The 22,105-nt window shown below is 31.5% G+C and overlaps 2 protein-coding genes across 5 annotated transcripts in view; both read left to right on the forward strand.

Moving 5' to 3' along the window:
* stim2b (stromal interaction molecule 2b) overlaps positions 1-22,105 on the forward strand; it is an 860,843-nt gene that overhangs the window by 159,053 nt on the left and 679,685 nt on the right. The window lies entirely within an intron of this gene.
* acox3 (acyl-CoA oxidase 3, pristanoyl) overlaps positions 20,243-22,105 on the forward strand; it is a 45,631-nt gene continuing 43,768 nt past the window's right edge. For 3 of the 4 annotated variants that reach the window (XR_012382359.1, XR_012382360.1, XM_068222211.1), the window contains exon 1: positions 20,243-20,297. The gene's annotated coding sequence lies outside the window, so the exon portion shown is untranslated. The remainder of the gene's footprint in view (positions 20,298-22,105) is intronic. The other variant, NM_213147.2, reaches the window with a different exon arrangement.

The raw sequence follows: 22,105 nt of genomic DNA on the forward strand, positions 1-22,105 counted from the left end.
TTAACACAACAGTGAACTGAAATCTTCTTTCGGTGGTCATTTGTGAACATAAAATTTCTGCAAAAAATTAGCATTAAATCAATTTATTAGGTCACTTTCCTCAGGGCTGTAAGTATTACATGTTTGGTTAAATAAACAATTTATTTAATTAAATAAATAATGATATATATATATATATATATATATGTTTGTGTGTGTGTGTGTGTGTGTGTGTGTGTGTGTGTGTGTGTGTGTGTGTGTGTGTGTGTGTGGTGTGTATGTGTGTGCATGTGTTTGTGTGTGATTTTGTAGTTTCTTTTGGCCATTCAGGTGGCATCTTCTGTCTGGAGCATCAGGCTGTCATCTCCTGCTGTCAAGAATCAGGTGGTTTGCCTTGGTCGGGCATCTCAGCTGAGACCTGTCCACTATGGGTGACCCTACCGGTAGCTGTGAAGTACCAGTGGCGTAGCTCTCAGCATCACTGATGCACACAAGCCCTCACAGCACGTCAAGCTGCAAACCGTGTGAGGGACCCTAACCTACCCTAACCCAACAGCCAACACTAACAACTAACAACCACTAATGTGCCAAAAACCACTCAGAGGAGACCAGCAACACGCAAGAAACCGCCTAGACAACCTTGCTAAACGCGTGTCAACATCCAGCAAACCATCCAAAAGAACCCAACAACCTGAGAGCTGAATATCAGCTGCAATGTGATAAAACTTGAATGAAAAGTAAAATTTGATGTCATGCAAACTTATTCTATAACTATATACAATATATACAGTATGTACATACGTGCCCTTGATCCTTCATCTGGCACTAGTATGGCTCAGTGCCTGGGCTTCTTCCTCCGGGGCTCCTTGGGCAGTGGCTCTCTGCTGATGTCCACCCTGAATCTAGGAGCGACGCTGGACTCGGACCTGCTCTCTGTGATGATCACACGTCCATCTGGTTGCTCGGCCTCCAGTAGTGCAGGCCGGTCCAGCTTCTCCCAGAGCCGCTGCTTGATCTCGAGTCCTTGCTGAAGGCTGTATCGGCTAGCGCGTCTCTTCTTGGTGGAGCCCATCACACTGCAGTAGATCTGCTGAAAGTCCTGCACACTCCGACCGTGGATGGAGAGGGGCTCCTCCTGTGGACACTCACCCGCTGAGGAGACTGATGCTGCGGGACGGAGGACAGGAAGAACAGCCGCGTTCATCAGGTACCTCTCCTCCAGGGAAGTGTCCGACGAGCTGCAGGTGTCCGGCCTGGCCGCCGCTGCTGGCTCCTCAGAGGAAGAGACGCGCTCCAGCAGGAAGTCCTTCAGGTGCCCGGGGCGCGTCCTGGTTCTTCTCGAGCGCCGCAGAGTCATCACGAACAACTTCAAACACTTCTCAAACTGCTGAAACTTTGCCAAGGGAGATTTGTTCAGAAGTTTGTAGCGCGATGATCAGCACTGATAATTATTGTGTGGATGTTTAAGCTAACTCAAGTTGCCGTGGTGACAGAATGACGTGGCTCATTTAAATGTAAACAATAATTGATTTCAGCGTTAAGTCAATTAGCACAAGCTGTGTGTTTGTACAGTAACGTTACAGTGTTTGTTAAATGTTACTAAATACAGAAAATATATTAATAATTATTTGATATAATAATAAATACCCCATATACCAAAATAAATAATATTGTCGCCAGTAGTAATTATGATACGGCACCTGTCAAAAAGTTTGATGGATTGTAGCCCCGCCCATAAGGCGGGACTTCCGGTCTAAGCACCGCCCCTTTTATATAAACTTTATAGTTCCGGTAATTAGATTCTTATCGTTTTTATATAAAATAATAATTCCGTTAATTAGATTCTTATCGGTTTAATATAAAATAATAGTTCCGGTAATTAGATTTTTATCAATCTAATTAAATTAATAGTTTATTACCGATGATTAGATTTTAATCAAACAGTATTATATTAAGTTATATAAAATTAATATTTTATTAAATAAAATTATGTATTGTATTATATTATATCATATTAAGTTATATAAAATCATTATTTTATTAACTTATATTGTAATTATATCATATTATATAATATTATTATATTATATTATTATTATAATATTTATATTAGATATTAAATTAATTTATATTATATTATATATCATTATTATTCTATTCTATTAGATTATATTAGATTATATTATTTTATATTATATTATACTATATTATATTATATTATAATTAATAAACTATTAACATAAACATTTCTTTATGTTCATACCGATGTTTCCTCTGTGTCTCAGTCTGGGCCTGAGCGTGTGAGTGTGTGATGATAAGGAAAACTTTGGATAACATCCCGTCAACTGCTTGTGAAAGATAGATTTATATCAGATGTAGAATATGTATATCTGATTGTATGTGTTGGGTGTCTCCCACTAACTACTATATGTTGTTAGGTGATTAGAAAGTGTGCTGATATCTATATGTCCACATGCAGTCAACTGTATGCATATGTATGTGTTTGTGTGCGTGCGTACGTGCGTGCGTGCGTGCGTGCATGTGTGCGCCCTCGAGCGAACTTGGGTCTGGCTTTGTATGCTTGAATCCAACGACACAGTATTTACTAAAAATACTCATTAATAGGTTATGTTGTTTTTCACATTATTACTACAATAATACATATTTTAAGACACACAAACATTTTGATGTATCTTTGTCGGAGTATTAAATTAAAATATGTTTACAATATTTTTTGTCGCCTTAGTCCCTTTTTAATTCCTGGGTGGACACAGCGGAATGAACCGCCAACTTAACCAGCAAGGTTTTGCGCAGCGTATGCCCAGCGTATGCAACCCATCTCTGGGAAAATGTTTACAATATTAATCCAGTAAGTAACACATCTTAATCTTTATTGACAATAAATTGTCACACCTTTTAAAACAACGTTATCTAAAATGTAATATTCTAAAATGTTGAAAAACACAGATGTAAATTCAAGTTGTCTTTATAATTAATAAAAACTTTTATTATGAAAAACAATTTAAAATGAAAGTTTTTCCTTTGACTAACATGTTTTCATGTTAGTGCTTTGAGCACTGGTCATCACTGGTGTTGGTTTAAAAAATCAACATAAAATATTTACTAAAAAGGACTTATCAGTCTTTAGACATTATTGTTATTTCTGTTTCAAAAGATAAATAAAATGTAATTTTATTACAATAAATTGTAGTAATTGCATTACTAGACAACTTAGTTACTGAATTTTAAATTCAAACTGTTTTTAATTCATTGCAAATACTTGATCATATAAAGACAAATATGTTAATTATACTGAATAATGGAATAACACTGATATTTATTTTAAGAAGAAAATTGGCTATCTAAAAACAGTACAGCTCCAGCCCTTAGTTAAATCTACTTAATGTTTTATAGTAAAATTTTCTAGTTTATCTACTGAATCCACTATTTACATGTTCATACAATAGTGTCAATCTAGTAAGTTTACAAATTTGTCAAAATTAGTCAAGTTTAAAAGTAGTTCTTGAAAGTAGACTGATTACTTTTTTACAGGGTAAATGATGCTTTTCTTCTACCAATATATTTAATCAAGATTATTGTCACTACACACAATTTGTTGGGAGTGTATATGTTTCTTTAAACAATGTTTTTTATTGGCAAACACATTTTCAAATGATCAAACTAAAATCTAACGGAATGTTTTTCACTCTGAATATGAAAGCTTTATCTGTGCATTTCACTTGGAAAAGTGATGTTTAAAATACTATTCATTAAACTTACTGCATGACTGGAGTTTTATTTTTTACAAACCAATAGCATTGACCTAATTCAAGCTTTTGATTTTCCACTCTGTAGCACTTTTTCAACACAAAATGTAAACGTTTTATGCATGTGCTAAAAATCTGTAATTTTGCACCACTGTCACAGTTTGTATGTAACAAAGCATACATGTTTTTAAAACTGTCAGTTTTCAAAAGTTACTTAACGTTGTCTCCTTTCTTCTGGAGTTTTTAGGAACAACAGTGTTTCATTTGTGGGGGAAAGAAAAAAAAGGTGATGTTTTGAATTACATTGGTTACACCAATATGGTGTAAAGGTTAGAAGTTGGGGTTTCATCCAGACGGCTGGGGCTCAACGCCTGATTTTTTAATGCTTTTTAACCTCTAAAGTGTCCCAAGTAACATTAATAACAACACTTAGCCACAATTATTTGTATCGTAGTTGAATGCTACACTCAATACTGCCAGCAAAACACAATAATAACAAAGAGTAAACACTTTCTTATTTTAAGAATACTTTGCAGTAAACTTTAATGCATTAGTAAGTTTATTTTATCCACCTTCTGATGCAGAATGTTTTTGAAACATTTAATTATGTTTTTATGACCACAGGCATCACACCAAAATATTTGACCTAATTCAAGTAACCAGTGCTGCAGTTTTTAATCTCAAAATGTCTTTACAAACTTTTTTGAGTATGTGTTAAAAGTCTAATTTTACACAACTCTTATAGCGTCCGTTACAATGCATACAGTAAATGTCACAATAACCATTTCTACTGCCAATTATCTTTTGGTGTCTAATTCTTCACAATATTTTTTCACGAGTACTATGAATCTACAAAGGCAAGGCAAGGCAAGACAAGGCAAGTTTATTTCTATAGCACATTTCATACACAGTGGTAATTCAAAGTGCTTTACATAAACAGGAATAAAAGAGACAAGTATAAGAAAAATAAAACCAAATAATGAAAAATATTTAAAAAAATGATAAAAACAGATCAAATGTTTTAAAACAAGTTTTAAAAGAATGAAAAGAAGAGAAAAACATATTAGTGTGATCTGACAATAGTGCGATCTGTCTACAAAACTAAAAGAATAGTTGCCACTAAATCTGCATTAATATCTTGTTCAACAGTGTCTAATGTACTGTGTATTAAAACTGTATTCTTTTGAACTGTCATGAAAGTTTGCGTTGTGAATGTTTTGGTTTTAAACCAGAGACAACCAACAATATTATGTATACCTTTTGTTCAAATACTTTTTCAAATGAAAGATAAATTATGAAATTGTATGTCAGTGCATCTTTAAAACTAAATTGGGCAAAAAAAATGTAGGTTGTCTTTCTAAACTGACTACAAAACCGTTATACATGAGAACTGTGTGTTATTGGGTTGACTTAAACGTTAACCAACTTTAATAAATGTTCTACAGTTTATACATTTGCTTTAAACAAGTGACCAGTCCTTGACACACTATGCAACATTCTAATTTTCTAAATATTTAAATATACATTTGGCATAAATACAGGGCTTTAATCAGTTTGATAATCTTTCTATGATTTGTTTCACACCATCATGTTTTGCACCAAGCTCAATTTTTTACTTTTTTACAGGAAAGGCATAGACACTTGAGTTGATAAACTTTTATTTCAAGTAAATATACACTGAAATAGAGTAGTACATAATGAACAAACATGGATTGCATTACCATAATAAAGACAAATTAACCAAGAAAAAAAAATACATATATACAGTCATACGTTGAAGAAAAAACAGGGTACACCAGAACAATAACGACATTACTGAATATCTAACCAACAAAGAAATGCTACTAAAAGCATTCTGTCATGTTCTAGTATGTGGCTGGTCATAACTTCCACAATCTCAGCAATATTTGTTATTTTGTTTTGTGAAACCAGTGACACACAAATATCTATTATATATGTAGACATACATAGAACCTGCCTTACCCCCATCTCATCACTCAATTCAGTCAGCACCTCCGGAATTTTTGTATTGGTTGCACAGACAGCACCATTGCTATGAAAACACAGGTGTGTCAAATGATTTATCGTATCGGCCCATGAGTTTAAGGTCCCTCTCACAACGTCCATTTCTCTCTTGAGATTTTTTACACGTTTGCCATCTCCTGTACAATCATGTTTAGAATCACACGCATCATTAATGATCTTCTCCAGAAGAAAAACCATATGGTCCCTATTATGCTGATTAAACATGTTGTCCACAATAGACCTTATTTGACAATCAAAAACAGGGTTGCACTCGTACTCGGACCTTTCATGCGCAACACCGTCAGTATTTTCAGAACAATAGCAATCAACCATCTTTGCATGGTGGCTGTCAGAAAAAAATCTGAAAATATTTTTAAGAAAACGTTTTTTCTTTAATCACAAAACAAAGTTTTAACCCATAATCTGTGTAGATCATATAAAGGAGTACCTTAAAGATGCGGCCTGTGTCCTTAAACAGCGATAGTTCAGCCCTAATAGTTCAGTGCAAACAAGACCAAAGTAGGGACTGTGGTCCTCAAAGATAGTACCTTTTTATGTCTTTAATCTTCTTTTTACTCCTGATCAATTGGTTATTGTAGAAAGCTTTAGGATCAGTGACTGTAGCCAGAAGCATTACTCCTTGGTAGCTAGAAGTAATAATGGGTGCTTTATCTACACATTCAAACAGGCCCGCCTTCACTCACGGGGCGGTACTATGAACATCTGCTATGGTGTCATAAAACTCATGATAGTTGACTTCTTGTCTTTTATTTAAGACATAGGCGTGATGATGTAGGGATACCTATTTTAAAAATAAAAATAAAAATACAGAGTCATACCGTAAATATATTCACAATGAAAGATTTTAGAGAACTAATATTATAGATTTTTTACATTTCATGGAAGTTTTAGGTTGACAAAATATAATGCACAGCTGAAGTCATGTCAAAACTCATTGCCAAAATGGACAATACAATTCATTTGAGTTTTTTAAAGCAAATATGTACAGTCTTTTCAACATTACTCTGCAGTTTGAATTGTTCAATACAATTATTTATTTGGATTCCTATTAGGGCTCAAAGCAGTCACATATTTAACTGAAATTTGCATCTTTCATGATAGTGTTCTTTTTCAAAGAATGATTGAGAAGAAATAGGATTACATCTACACTTGCATATTCATTTTGAAATTTAAGTGAAACATACTTGTAAGAAAATACAATTAAATTTATGAAATAACCCATATTCCATAACTTATTACAATGCCTTTGAGGTCAAGAAAGAGATCAAGTTTAGGACCCATTACCTCATATTTGGTTATTAGATAAGTTATTTTAAAAAGTCAAGTTTGGTTAAAAACCTAGGCTTTCTTAAATTTGTTCTGTTAAAACATAAAGAAATGTTAAAAAATCAAGTTATGCATTATACGTTCTGGAGATATATAAACATACACTTTACCATCAGATAATCTACGAATAACAATATTCACCAATTTTATACAAAGGGTACCAAAACCGTTTGCTTATGTTTGTTGCAGAGTAGCAATAAGATGTTTTTTTGTTTTATTTTTATGTTATGTGATACTAAATCTATTTTCTGGCCTATAATTTTAGTGATATACTTATGATAAAGTTGAAATAAAAAAGCTAATACATTTAGTTAAACATCATGTGCTTGACATTTTGGTAAATAGTTAAAGCTTCTGATTGTACTAATTTAATATTTAGCATTTTGAAAGGTAAATATGTGTCAGGGTATGTAAAGCTGACACCTCTAACTTGTTTGGTTGAGATTTGTGGAATGTTTCCACAAATTGAAATATTAAAGTGTTTTTCTTATTCACTATTCTGCAACTTTGATGCAACATTGTAACAGTGTTAGAAATATACAAAAGTACATGTCATGCTGTTTTGTAAAAACAGACAGTCATATCAGTAAAGAACTACACTTCCTGAGACAAACATTTTGTTTTGCTGTAAATGTAAAATTTTTTAATGTATCGGTCAGGATGTAAGCATACAACTTACATATAACTGACTTTTTGTACGACAATCTTTCGATGAACATGTTTACATTATATTGTGACATTTTTAGAGTGGTATTTGAAATAGTTACAATATCACAGATGTAAAGTACTCGAACAATGTATGAACAATGTTAGCTGATTGCTGTACTTAAGTACTACTTTTATGTTTTGTACCCTACTTGAGTACAGTTAAAATTAATGTTTACTTTTACTTCATTACTTTTTTAAAAACAGTATTTTTTTTTTACAACTTTCAATTTTATTTATTCTCAAAAAAAAAGTTCCTCACTCCTAACAAAACGACAAAGCTGCTTAAATTAATGTTATTTACTTTGTAATTGACATTCATTTCAATATTCCATCAAACTGGTCAGACATGCTCTTCGATTGTTTAGAAGTCATGTCCTGTCACATTGAGCTCTACAATACACATCAACCCCAGTAAGTCTGCTATCAGTACACTTCTGTTAAGCAGTTCATAAGAAAATATACATTCAGTCCATTCTCTGTGTACACATCCACATAATTTTATTTAGATGCCGCACAGAAATAAACTTAAACCTCACTTAAGTATATTTAAACTTATACAAACAGAAAGCGTTTAGTTATTTGTCCTACAGTATGCTTAATCATTGTTTTACGCGTACAATTTTATTACAGTACGTGTTCTAAGTACATTTGGTTAGTAGTTATTTTGACACCCTTTGATTAATTGGGCACATTATTTTTCTACATAATGTTATAGACACATGTATTAAGACAGAGAATAAATTAGTTTGAGTCGACTTAACTGAAATGAACTCCGAACATGTCAAATCTTTACAAAAGACGGTAATCTTATAATTACACAAATTTAACTGCTTACTGCAGTGAGAAAAATATTAAAATGAAATCACAAAAACATTAAAAGTATACATGCAGCTACACAAAAGAGCCTGTATAATTCAATGTAACTAATTATTTGCTATCTTGAAATGCCATATTTTGAAATATTAAATTTGGTATATTTGTAAATAAATTTGTAAAATTTGGTATATTTTATTATGTAAATAATTTGTACTACAGCATATTCTCTTGGGTATTTAATGTACTTTTATGGCTATATTTGATTAGCAACAAGTATACTTTAACCATATGACTGTGTAAGTTCATTACATGTTTGAATAATGTTTGAAGCTTTTGTTATTTTTATTACAATTATTTTTATAATTTTTTAATAATGTTTATAATTTTTATTAAATTATAAACATTTTCAAAATCCACAGGTAATCTAACAGAGCACTTATTCTGAGAAAAAGTGCTCAGCGGTTACTTTAGTTGTTTTCTAAATAGGCTACTACAAATTGCATGACATGTTTTCAATAACAAACTATCCCTAGTTGTAACTGCTATGTGTACTACTAGTTAACCAAGGCTACACTAGCAGTGCTCTTGCAAGTTTCAAGACACTAGAGCACTATGGACACTGTATCACTAAAAATTATAACGCTAAATTGTTTGGAAAGTCAGACCTGTGGTGCAAATGTTGAAGCATTGAGCATGCAGCACCGCCAGTTCTCATATGGATGGTTTAAGTGGAGACATAAATGCTACATTTCATTGCATCATTTCCAGCACAAACTATTTATCTACTACAAGTATAAGTGAACTACTACTATTCTTATAAGTTGACAGGATGTATAAATAAAATGTTATAGTTAGCTACTTGTGTGCTTAATGTTTACTGCTGTCACACTTGAAATTATACTTTTACAGTATACTCTATAATAAAAAGAACACAGTAAACATGTAAATATCGACAGTATTCAGGTCTTTTGTGTAGCTGCATGTATACTTTTAATGTTTTTGTGATTTCATTTTAATATTTTTCTCACTGCAGTAAGCAGTTAAATTTGTGTAATTATAAGATTACCGTCTTTTGTAAAGATTTGACATGTTCGGAGTTCATTTCAGTTAAGTCGACTCAAACTAATTTATTCTCTGTCTTAATACATGTGTCTATAACATTATGTAGAAAAATAATGTGCCCAATTAATCAAAGGGTGTCAAAATAACTACTAACCAAATGTACTTAGAACACGTACTGTAATAAAATTGTACGCGTAAAACAATGATTAAGCATACTGTAGGACAAATAACTAAACGCTTTCTGTTTGTATAAGTTTAAATATACTTAAGTGAGGTTTAAGTTTATTTCTGTGCGGCATCTAAATAAAATTATGTGGATGTGTACACAGAGAATGGACTGAATGTATATTTTCTTATGAACTGCTTAACAGAAGTGTACTGATAGCAGACTTACTGGGGTTGATGTGTATTGTAGAGCTCAATGTGACAGGACATGACTTCTAAACAATCGAAGAGCATGTCTGACCAGTTTGATGGAATATTGAAATGAATGTCAATTACAAAGTAAATAACATTAATTTAAGCAGCTTTGTCGTTTTGTTAGGAGTGAGGAACTTTTTTTTTGAGAATAAATAAAATTGAAAGTTGTAAAAAAAAAATACTGTTTTTAAAAAAGTAATGAAGTAAAAGTAAACATTAATTTTAACTGTACTCAAGTAGGGTACAAAACATAAAAGTAGTACTTAAGTACAGCAATCAGCTAACATTGTTCATACATTGTTCGAGTACTTTACATCTGTGATATTGTAACTATTTCAAATACCACTCTAAAAATGTCACAATATAATGTAAACATGTTCATCGAAAGATTGTCGTACAAAAAGTCAGTTATATGTAAGTTGTATGCTTACATCCTGACCGATACATTAAAAAATTTTACATTTACAGCAAAACAAAATGTTTGTCTCAGGAAGTGTAGTTCTTTACTGATATGACTGTCTGTTTTTACAAAACAGCATGACATGTACTTTTGTATATTTCTAACACTGTTACAATGTTGCATCAAAGTTGCAGAATAGTGAATAAGAAAAACACTTTAATATTTCAATTTGTGGAAACATTCCACAAATCTCAACCAAACAAGTTAGAGGTGTCAGCTTTACATACCCTGACACATATTTACCTTTCAAAATGCTAAATATTAAATTAGTACAATCAGAAGCTTTAACTATTTACCAAAATGTCAAGCACATGATGTTTAACTAAATGTATTAGCTTTTTTATTTCAACTTTATCATAAGTATATCACTAAAATTATAGGCCAGAAAATAGATTTAGTATCACATAACATAAAAATAAAACAAAAAAACATCTTATTGCTACTCTGCAACAAACATAAGCAAACGGTTTTGGTACCCTTTGTATAAAATTGGTGAATATTGTTATTCGTAGATTATCTGATGGTAAAGTGTATGTTTATATATCTCCAGAACGTATAATGCATAACTTGATTTTTTAACATTTCTTTATGTTTTAACAGAACAAATTTAAGAAAGCCTAGGTTTTTAACCAAACTTGACTTTTTAAAATAACTTATCTAATAACCAAATATGAGGTAATGGGTCCTAAACTTGATCTCTTTCTTGACCTCAAAGGCATTGTAATAAGTTATGGAATATGGGTTATTTCATAAATTTAATTGTATTTTCTTACAAGTATGTTTCACTTAAATTTCAAAATGAATATGCAAGTGTAGATGTAATCCTATTTCTTCTCAATCATTCTTTGAAAAAGAACACTATCATGAAAGATGCAAATTTCAGTTAAATATGTGACTGCTTTGAGCCCTAATAGGAATCCAAATAAATAATTGTATTGAACAATTCAAACTGCAGAGTAATGTTGAAAAGACTGTACATATTTGCTTTAAAAAACTCAAATGAATTGTATTGTCCATTTTGGCAATGAGTTTTGACATGACTTCAGCTGTGCATTATATTTTGTCAACCTAAAACTTCCATGAAATGTAAAAAATCTATAATATTAGTTCTCTAAAATCTTTCATTGTGAATATATTTACGGTATGACTCTGTATTTTTATTTTTATTTTTAAAATAGGTATCCCTACATCATCACGCCTATGTCTTAAATAAAAGACAAGAAGTCAACTATCATGAGTTTTATGACACCATAGCAGATGTTCATAGTACCGCCCCGTGAGTGAAGGCGGGCCTGTTTGAATGTGTAGATAAAGCACCCATTATTACTTCTAGCTACCAAGGAGTAATGCTTCTGGCTACAGTCACTGATCCTAAAGCTTTCTACAATAACCAATTGATCAGGAGTAAAAAGAAGATTAAAGACATAAAAAGGTACTATCTTTGAGGACCACAGTCCCTACTTTGGTCTTGTTTGCACTGAACTATTAGGGCTGAACTATCGCTGTTTAAGGACACAGGCCGCATCTTTAAGGTACTCCTTTATATGATCTACACAGATTATGGGTTAAAACTTTGTTTTGTGATTAAAGAAAAAACGTTTTCTTAAAAATATTTTCAGATTTTTTTCTGACAGCCACCATGCAAAGATGGTTGATTGCTATTGTTCTGAAAATACTGACGGTGTTGCGCATGAAAGGTCCGAGTACGAGTGCAACCCTGTTTTTGATTGTCAAATAAGGTCTATTGTGGACAACATGTTTAATCAGCATAATAGGGACCATATGGTTTTTCTTCTGGAGAAGATCATTAATGATGCGTGTGATTCTAAACATGATTGTACAGGAGATGGCAAACGTGTAAAAAATCTCAAGAGAGAAATGGACGTTGTGAGAGGGACCTTAAACTCATGGGCCGATACGATAAATCATTTGACACACCTGTGTTTTCATAGCAATGGTGCTGTCTGTGCAACCAATACAAAAATTCCGGAGGTGCTGACTGAATTGAGTGATGAGATGGGGGTAAGGCAGGTTCTATGTATGTCTACATATATAATAGATATTTGTGTGTCACTGGTTTCACAAAACAAAATAACAAATATTGCTGAGATTGTGGAAGTTATGACCAGCCACATACTAGAACATGACAGAATGCTTTTAGTAGCATTTCTTTGTTGGTTAGATATTCAGTAATGTCGTTATTGTTCTGGTGTACCCTGTTTTTTCTTCAACGTATGACTGTATATATGTATTTTTTTTTCTTGGTTAATTTGTCTTTATTATGGTAATGCAATCCATGTTTGTTCATTATGTACTACTCTATTTCAGTGTATATTTACTTGAAATAAAAGTTTATCAACTCAAGTGTCTATGCCTTTCCTGTAAAAAAGTAAAAAATTGAGCTTGGTGCAAAACATGATGGTGTGAAACAAATCATAGAAAGATTATCAAACTGATTAAAGCCCTGTATTTATGCCAAATGTATATTTAAATATTTAGAAAATTAGAATGTTGCATAGTGTGTCAAGGACTGGTCACTTGTTTAAAGCAAATGTATAAACTGTAGAACATTTATTAAAGTTGGTTAACGTTTAAGTCAACCCAATAACACACAGTTCTCATGTATAACGGTTTTGTAGTCAGTTTAGAAAGACAACCTACATTTTTTTTGCCCAATTTAGTTTTAAAGATGCACTGACATACAATTTCATAATTTATCTTTCATTTGAAAAAGTATTTGAACAAAAGGTATACATAATATTGTTGGTTGTCTCTGGTTTAAAACCAAAACATTCACAACGCAAACTTTCATGACAGTTCAAAAGAATACAGTTTTAATACACAGTACATTAGACACTGTTGAACAAGATATTAATGCAGATTTAGTGGCAACTATTCTTTTAGTTTTGTAGACAGATCGCACTATTGTCAGATCACACTAATATGTTTTTCTCTTCTTTTCATTCTTTTAAAACTTGTTTTAAAACATTTGATCTGTTTTTATCATTTTTTTAAATATTTTTCATTATTTGGTTTTATTTTTCTTATACTTGTCTCTTTTATTCCTGTTTATGTAAAGCACTTTGAATTACCACTGTGTATGAAATGTGCTATAGAAATAAACTTGCCTTGTCTTGCCTTGCCTTGCCTTTGTAGATTCATAGTACTCGTGAAAAAATATTGTGAAGAATTAGACACCAAAAGATAATTGGCAGTAGAAATGGTTATTGTGACATTTACTGTATGCATTGTAACGGACGCTATAAGAGTTGTGTAAAATTAGACTTTTAACACATACTCAAAAAAGTTTGTAAAGACATTTTGAGATTAAAAACTGCAGCACTGGTTACTTGAATTAGGTCAAATATTTTGGTGTGATGCCTGTGGTCATAAAAACATAATTAAATGTTTCAAAAACATTCTGCATCAGAAGGTGGATAAAATAAACTTACTAATGCATTAAAGTTTACTGCAAAGTATTCTTAAAATAAGAAAGTGTTTACTCTTTGTTATTATTGTGTTTTGCTGGCAGTATTGAGTGTAGCATTCAACTACGATACAAATAATTGTGGCTAAGTGTTGTTATTAATGTTACTTGGGACACTTTAGAGGTTAAAAAGCATTAAAAAATCAGGCGTTGAGCCCCAGCCGTCTGGATGAAACCCCAACTTCTAACCTTTACACCATATTGGTGTAACCAATGTAATTCAAAACATCACCTTTTTTTTCTTTCCCCCACAAATGAAACACTGTTGTTCCTAAAAACTCCAGAAGAAAGGAGACAACGTTAAGTAACTTTTGAAAACTGACAGTTTTAAAAACATGTATGCTTTGTTACATACAAACTGTGACAGTGGTGCAAAATTACAGATTTTTAGCACATGCATAAAACGTTTACATTTTGTGTTGAAAAAGTGCTACAGAGTGGAAAATCAAAAGCTTGAATTAGGTCAATGCTATTGGTTTGTAAAAAATAAAACTCCAGTCATGCAGTAAGTTTAATGAATAGTATTTTAAACATCACTTTTCCAAGTGAAATGCACAGATAAAGCTTTCATATTCAGAGTGAAAAACATTCCGTTAGATTTTAGTTTGATCATTTGAAAATGTGTTTGCCAATAAAAAACATTGTTTAAAGAAACATATACACTCCCAACAAATTGTGTGTAGTGACAATAATCTTGATTAAATATATTGGTAGAAGAAAAGCATCATTTACCCTGTAAAAAAGTAATCAGTCTACTTTCAAGAACTACTTTTAAACTTGACTAATTTTGACAAATTTGTAAACTTACTAGATTGACACTATTGTATGAACATGTAAATAGTGGATTCAGTAGATAAACTAGAAAATTTTACTATAAAACATTAAGTAGATTTAACTAAGGGCTGGAGCTGTACTGTTTTTAGATAGCCAATTTTCTTCTTAAAATAAATATCAGTGTTATTCCATTATTCAGTATAATTAACATATTTGTCTTTATATGATCAAGTATTTGCAATGAATTAAAAACAGTTTGAATTTAAAATTCAGTAACTAAGTTGTCTAGTAATGCAATTACTACAATTTATTGTAATAAAATTACATTTTATTTATCTTTTGAAACAGAAATAACAATAATGTCTAAAGACTGATAAGTCCTTTTTAGTAAATATTTTATGTTGATTTTTTAAACCAACACCAGTGATGACCAGTGCTCAAAGCACTAACATGAAAACATGTTAGTCAAAGGAAAAACTTTCATTTTAAATTGTTTTTCATAATAAAAGTTTTTATTAATTATAAAGACAACTTGAATTTACATCTGTGTTTTTCAACATTTTAGAATATTACATTTTAGATAACGTTGTTTTAAAAGGTGTGACAATTTATTGTCAATAAAGATTAAGATGTGTTACTTACTGGATTAATATTGTAAACATTTTCCCAGAGATGGGTTGCATACGCTGGGCATACGCTGCGCAAAACCTTGCTGGTTAAGTTGGCGGTTCATTCCGCTGTGTCCACCCAGGAATTAAAAAGGGACTAAGGCGACAAAAAATATTGTAAACATATTTTAATTTAATACTCCGACAAAGATACATCAAAATGTTTGTGTGTCTTAAAATATGTATTATTGTAGTAATAATGTGAAAAACAACATAACCTATTAATGAGTATTTTTAGTAAATACTGTGTCGTTGGATTCAAGCATACAAAGCCAGACCCAAGTTCGCTCGAGGGCGCACACATGCACGCACGCACGCACGCACGTACGCACGCACACAAACACATACATATGCATACAGTTGACTGCATGTGGACATATAGATATCAGCACACTTTCTAATCACCTAACAACATATAGTAGTTAGTGGGAGACACCCAACACATACAATCAGATATACATATTCTACATCTGATATAAATCTATCTTTCACAAGCAGTTGACGGGATGTTATCCAAAGTTTTCCTTATCATCACACACTCACACGCTCAGGCCCAGACTGAGACACAGAGGAAACATCGGTATGAACATAAAGAAATGTTTATGTTAATAGTTTATTAATTATAATATAATATAATATAGTATAATATAATATAAAATAATATAATCTAATATAATCTAATAGAATAGAATAATAATGATATATAATATAATATAAATTAATTTAATATCTAATATAAATATTATAATAATAATATAATATAATAATATTATATAATATGATATAATTACAATATAAGTTAATAAAATAATGATTTTATATAACTTAATATGATATAATATAATACAATACATAATTTTATTTAATAAAATATTAATTTTATATAACTTAATATAATACTGTTTGATTAAAATCTAATCATCGGTAATAAACTATTAATTTAATTAGATTGATAAAAATCTAATTACCGGAACTATTATTTTATATTAAACCGATAAGAATCTAATTAACGGAATTATTATTTTATATAAAAACGATAAGAATCTAATTACCGGAACTATAAAGTTTATATAAAAGGGGCGGTGCTTAGACCGGAAGTCCCGCCTTAGGGGCGGGGCTACAATCCATCAAACTTTTTGACAGGTGCCGTATCATAATTACTACTGTCGCCGTCTAATTTTTTTTATTATGATATTAATTTTGAACTTGAAAATCGGGAAGAGATATAGCTGTACGGTGATGTGAGCCAATGGGGTTGTTCATATAATTATTTACTTTATACGGTTAAATATACTATATTATTTGTATATTATGTAGCCTATGATATATGTATTATATAAACTTAATGTACCTATAATTTCTAGAAACTTTGGCATTTATTTTCAAAACACTTCCTTAAAATAATGAAGTTTTTATACAAACATCATATAGCCAGCCTGGTGAAAGGACGTTTTTTTTTTTTTTTTTTTTTTTTTCAAAAAGTGGACCTTTATATGCCTCATTTTCTATTTAATTATGAGATTTAAATACTGAATTTTAGTGACATTTTAAGTAGCATTTTTTGCTGGCTTGGATAGTCGGATGAAAAAAAATTAATGATGATAGCTACTACTACTAATAAGCATAATGTAAAGCTTCACAACTTTTCTAGCCTTTTGTAAAAAAAGATTTAAAAAAAAGAAAGTATGTTTGAAACTTCATGTATATCAGCCAACATATTTGAACTCATTTAATATAGGCCGCTTAAGTTCTGGTGCATTTTTTTTGTTTCGAAAATAAGGTCCAAACGTCACATTATAAAGTTAAAATATTTATTAGCTTTAGTCAAAACTGATTAGCTAAAGTCCCGCTAAAGCGACAGCCAACAGAGGCTTCCGCTTGGTCTTATTTCGATGGGTTATGCTATTGCAGTCAAAATAGGACAAATGAGCTCATGTATGGGACAAATTCTCGACCTTTGTCAGGGAGGGGTCGGTCTTTCGAAGCCTTCCTGACTACAGGCCTGCATTAATCTGAGAATGTTCTGAGATTTCTGTCAGTTGAATGAGTTTAGAAGAGTGGTGTGTGTATTGTGTGTTACTGCGTTGTCTTCCTCCTCATCGTCGCAGAATAATTTTGACTTTATCTGTATGTATGTACAGGGGCGTTGTTAGGGTCGAAAGGGATAAGGGGCTTAGCCCCAAAGACCCCCAATCCACCCCCCCCCCCCCTTTAAAAAAATTATGTTCTAATTCAACCCCCCTAAAATACCACCACTTTCTACTTTTATAATAGATTTATAAATGGTTTAATAATAAATAGGGCTTTTGAGTTAACTTTTAGGGCTTTTGAGTTAACTTTTAAAATTTGAAGCTTTGTGACTTTTAACACCAAAAAGGAAAAAAAACATTAATTAATTATCCCACTTCTCATTTACTAGTCTGTTGTGAAACATATCATACCTCTTGAGCCTCCTATTTCCTCTCCTGATTTGCAGTTTCTGTTTGTTTTTTGAAAATGCAATTTTTTGCATGTCTTCAAATCTTAATAGATACAAGTCTTGTGAGTTGTTATCCAATGTGATACAAAGCTGCAAACATGTTCAGTTGGACAGAGTGATTTACTAGTGTTGTCAAGATACTGGAATTTCTAAATTCAATTCCTTGCAAAATATTGATATGCAATAGGCTACTATTTTTGATATATTAAAAATTTTATCAAAAATAGTACAAAAATAAAAATAAAGATTTATATGCTAGAAATGTGTTTACTTCAAATTTCTTTTGAGGGAGATTTTTTTTTCAGTTTTCCTCAAAATAAGGTAATGTGGGCATTGTAGCACTTTAAATGCAAGTAATGCTCGTTTCATTCATTCATTGAGCAGAAATTCCAGATATGCCTCACAAAAGAACAGTCCAGGAAATCCTTAATATGGATGAAGGCATCCAGCTATTGCTGTAGTTGAATGAACATAAGATCTGAATAAAAATAAAAAGGCTTTAACTAATCATTTACACGACTGTGATAATAAATGTTTATACAGTTGAAGTCAGAATTATTATACCCCTTTGAATTTTATTTTATTTTTTAAATATTTCCCAAATTGTTTAACAGAGCAAGGAAATTTCCACAGTATGTCTGATAATATTTTTTCTTTTGAAGAAAGTCTTATTCGTTTTATTTCAGCTAGAATAAAAGCAGTATTACATTTTTAAAAAACCCTTTTAGGGTCAAAATTATTAGCCCCTTAAAGTTAAATTTTTTTCTGATAGTCTACAGAACAAACCATCGTTATACAATAACTTGCCTAATTACCCTAACCCGCCTTTAAAGCCTTTAAATGTCACTTTAAGCTGTATAGAAGTGTCTTGAAAAATGTCTAGGCATATACTATTTACTGTCATCATGGCAAAGATAAAACAAATCAGTTATTAGAGATGAGCTATTAAAACTAAAAAGTGTTGAAAAAATCTTCTCTCCGTTAAACAGAAATTAGGGGAAAAAATGAACAGGGGACTAATAATTCAACTGGGGCTAATCAGACTTCAACTGTATGTCTTCTTCCAGCCATCTCAGGTATTTTCATAAGAAAGTCGATTTATAATCCTCTGCTAATTGACATAGCATGTTACAGTAGAATGTAGCTATACAATATGCTAGATGCATGAGCTCACTGTGAATTAACTATTACAGAAACAGACGTGACTGGCTATATCATATCTAGATAAATATGCCTAGATATCTATATCATATCTAGAAAGCTAGAACAATTTACGTTTTTCTGACTAATTCGCATGTATGCATTGATATGATGCAGATTTTATCGATTACAGTAATTTTATTTCACCAAAACTACACATTTTATACTGTCGAAACAAATGTTAAGCTTCATTGTTAGTTAGAACTATTCCGTTTCGCGAAAGAGTTGTATTATTACCTCATCAACTTCAGCTCTTTAAAATAATGAATAAATGAAGTGCAGTGGCGGAATTTTTTTAAACATCATGTGACAACAGTGCCACTCCCACCTGCCGGTAGATACAGGTACTGCTGAACAGCTGACCCGACACAAACACTGCGTGAGGTGGAATGTGCGTGATGTACGCCGTAATTTTCAGTACTTAGATAACAAATTAAATGTTATACACCATTATATATACTTATATATTATATATACTTATATTTTTATTTAAGTGCAACATATTGCAAAAGATCAGGGGCTTTTGACAATACATCAGGGGCTTAAGCCCCCAAAGCCCCCCCCCCCCCCACCCCCCCCCCCCCCACCCCCCCCCCCCCTCGCAACGTCACTGTGTATGTATACTGTGAATTTGTTTTTCTTTTTCAAATATTTTCCAAATGATGTTGAACAGAGCAAGGACATTTTCAAAGTATGCCTGATAATCTTTTTTCTGGAGAAAGTCTTATTTGTTTTATTTCGTCTAGAATTAAAGCAGTAGGCCTATTTAATTAAAAAAAAAAACATTTTAAGCTGAATAGCTAGCTTACTAGAATTTAAAAAAAAAAATCAAGTAAAATATCACCGTGTGCTATAAAAATAATACTCTCCAAAAAAATAGATCTTGTTTATTTGAACTAAAATCCTAAAGTAACAACACATTCCTCAAGTTGCACCTTTACGATCCCGTTTTCTTGGCTTTCACAGAAGCGCAGGTGTTTGCTTTATTGCACTGCGCCTTTAAGCATTAGCGCTTCTCTGATTTGTCGGACACGGTCACATGATCTCTTCCTTCTAAAAAGTGGCAGTGCTGAGTACACTAGCTCTGTAGGTTACCCGTGACAAGGTAAGAGCTAAACGTTGTTTCAACACTGTTCAAACCAAATGATAGGACGGCAATTCCGTATGCGTATTTAATAATAATGCATGTTTTCCTAACTGCTTATTAAAGGGTGAATTGACATTGACGTTAGCTAGCATGCTAGAATGGTGAATGTTCAGGGGTGCTTATGTTTGCTTTAATGTTATATTTCACATTTGTGCCATACCTATAGTAGATTGTTTTGTATTTAACTTTTAGATAGGTTTTGTATATAACTATTAAATAGAAAATAACAACAACAACAAAAATATTTGCCATGTTGCCCAATACAAATCAAACTTGGTTTTGTGTTCGAGTTGTTTGCAGTGAGTTAAATTGAACTTTGTATTGAGCTGGCCTGATAGATACTGTAGATTACAACTAACACAGCAACACAACTACAGTGCATCACACAATTAAGTAAATGTACAATTAAGTACATTTTCTAGCCAAAACCACATTTTGTTAAACAAATCCAAACCCTACATTTCAAAATGCTGGATACTTTTTTCTACATTGCTAACTTTATCAAAACACAGTGAACCTAATTCAAAATCCACTCGCTCGGTCGTCTAGATTTTTTTTTGTCCAGCTTAAACACAGTCAGTTATAGCAGACAGACAAAATACTGCCAATTAATTAGGCAAGGTAAAACAAACTTTATTTATAGTACATAGTTTTACACAACCATAGTTGATTCAAAGTGCTTTACAATAAAATTATATATAAATAAAAATATATATAAAAAAACTACAAAACTAAAATATAAGAAAATAATAATATATAATATCTATAATACTAAAATACAGATAAGAAATAACATGCATGCATCACTCAAAGGCAAGGGAGTAAAAAGTTAGATTTAAAGGCATCCAATAATGGAGAAATCCTAATTACACTATGAAAACTGCACTATTTGCCATTTTCAGTTAGAGCATTAAATATTTGAATATTATATTAAAATCTAAAATAATAATACTAATTATTCAGTCTAACAATCTATACATTCTGGTGCATGATGTGTGTGCAAATGTGTGAATTTCTTTTAGATAGTTTGTGTAGCATAGTGAAGTCATCTGTACTTTATAAATATGAAAGGAAAATCTCAGAACTGCTGTCAGTGTTTACATACAAACACTTAAGACTTGTAAGATGGATAAATATCAATAAATAAAGATGAATTATTACAGTGATTATTTAAAAAAAAAGGATAATTTATTATTTTTATTAAAAAGTACAATTACAAAAAATGAAATTACTAAACTTAGAGCTTTTTGTAATTTTAAATTTTTTAACTGTTCATTGAAATGTACAATTTAAAAAAAAAACATTGATTTCTGAAAAATTCTAAAAAAGGTGATTGTCTGTACTGCTGGTCAAAAGTTTAGGGTCATGGCATAAAGTTTAAAATGAAATTATTACTCCAGTTATTATTGCTTTTATTGCTATCACCCTTATTAAAATAATGATAACAATAATAATGATAATAATAACAATAATAATTAATATTAGAGTGATTTCTAAAGGATTGTGTGAGACTGGAGTAATGAAGCATACATTTCATCATTAAAATCACTGAACTTAATTATTAAATTTAATGACAAACTACTTTTGAACAGTTGTTTTAGTGCAATAACATTTCACAATTTTACATTGTGTACTGTATTTTTATTAAATAAATGCAGCCTTGGTGAGCAGGAGAAGCTGATTTTAAAACATTTGAAAATCAGACTGACCCGAAACGTTTGACAGGTAGTGTAAGTATGAACTATTACCTATATATTATGTCATAA

The sequence above is a fragment of the Danio rerio genome, chromosome 7, assembly GCF_049306965.1.
Source record: "Danio rerio strain Tuebingen ecotype United States chromosome 7, GRCz12tu, whole genome shotgun sequence".
NCBI lineage: Eukaryota > Metazoa > Chordata > Actinopteri > Cypriniformes > Danionidae > Danio > Danio rerio.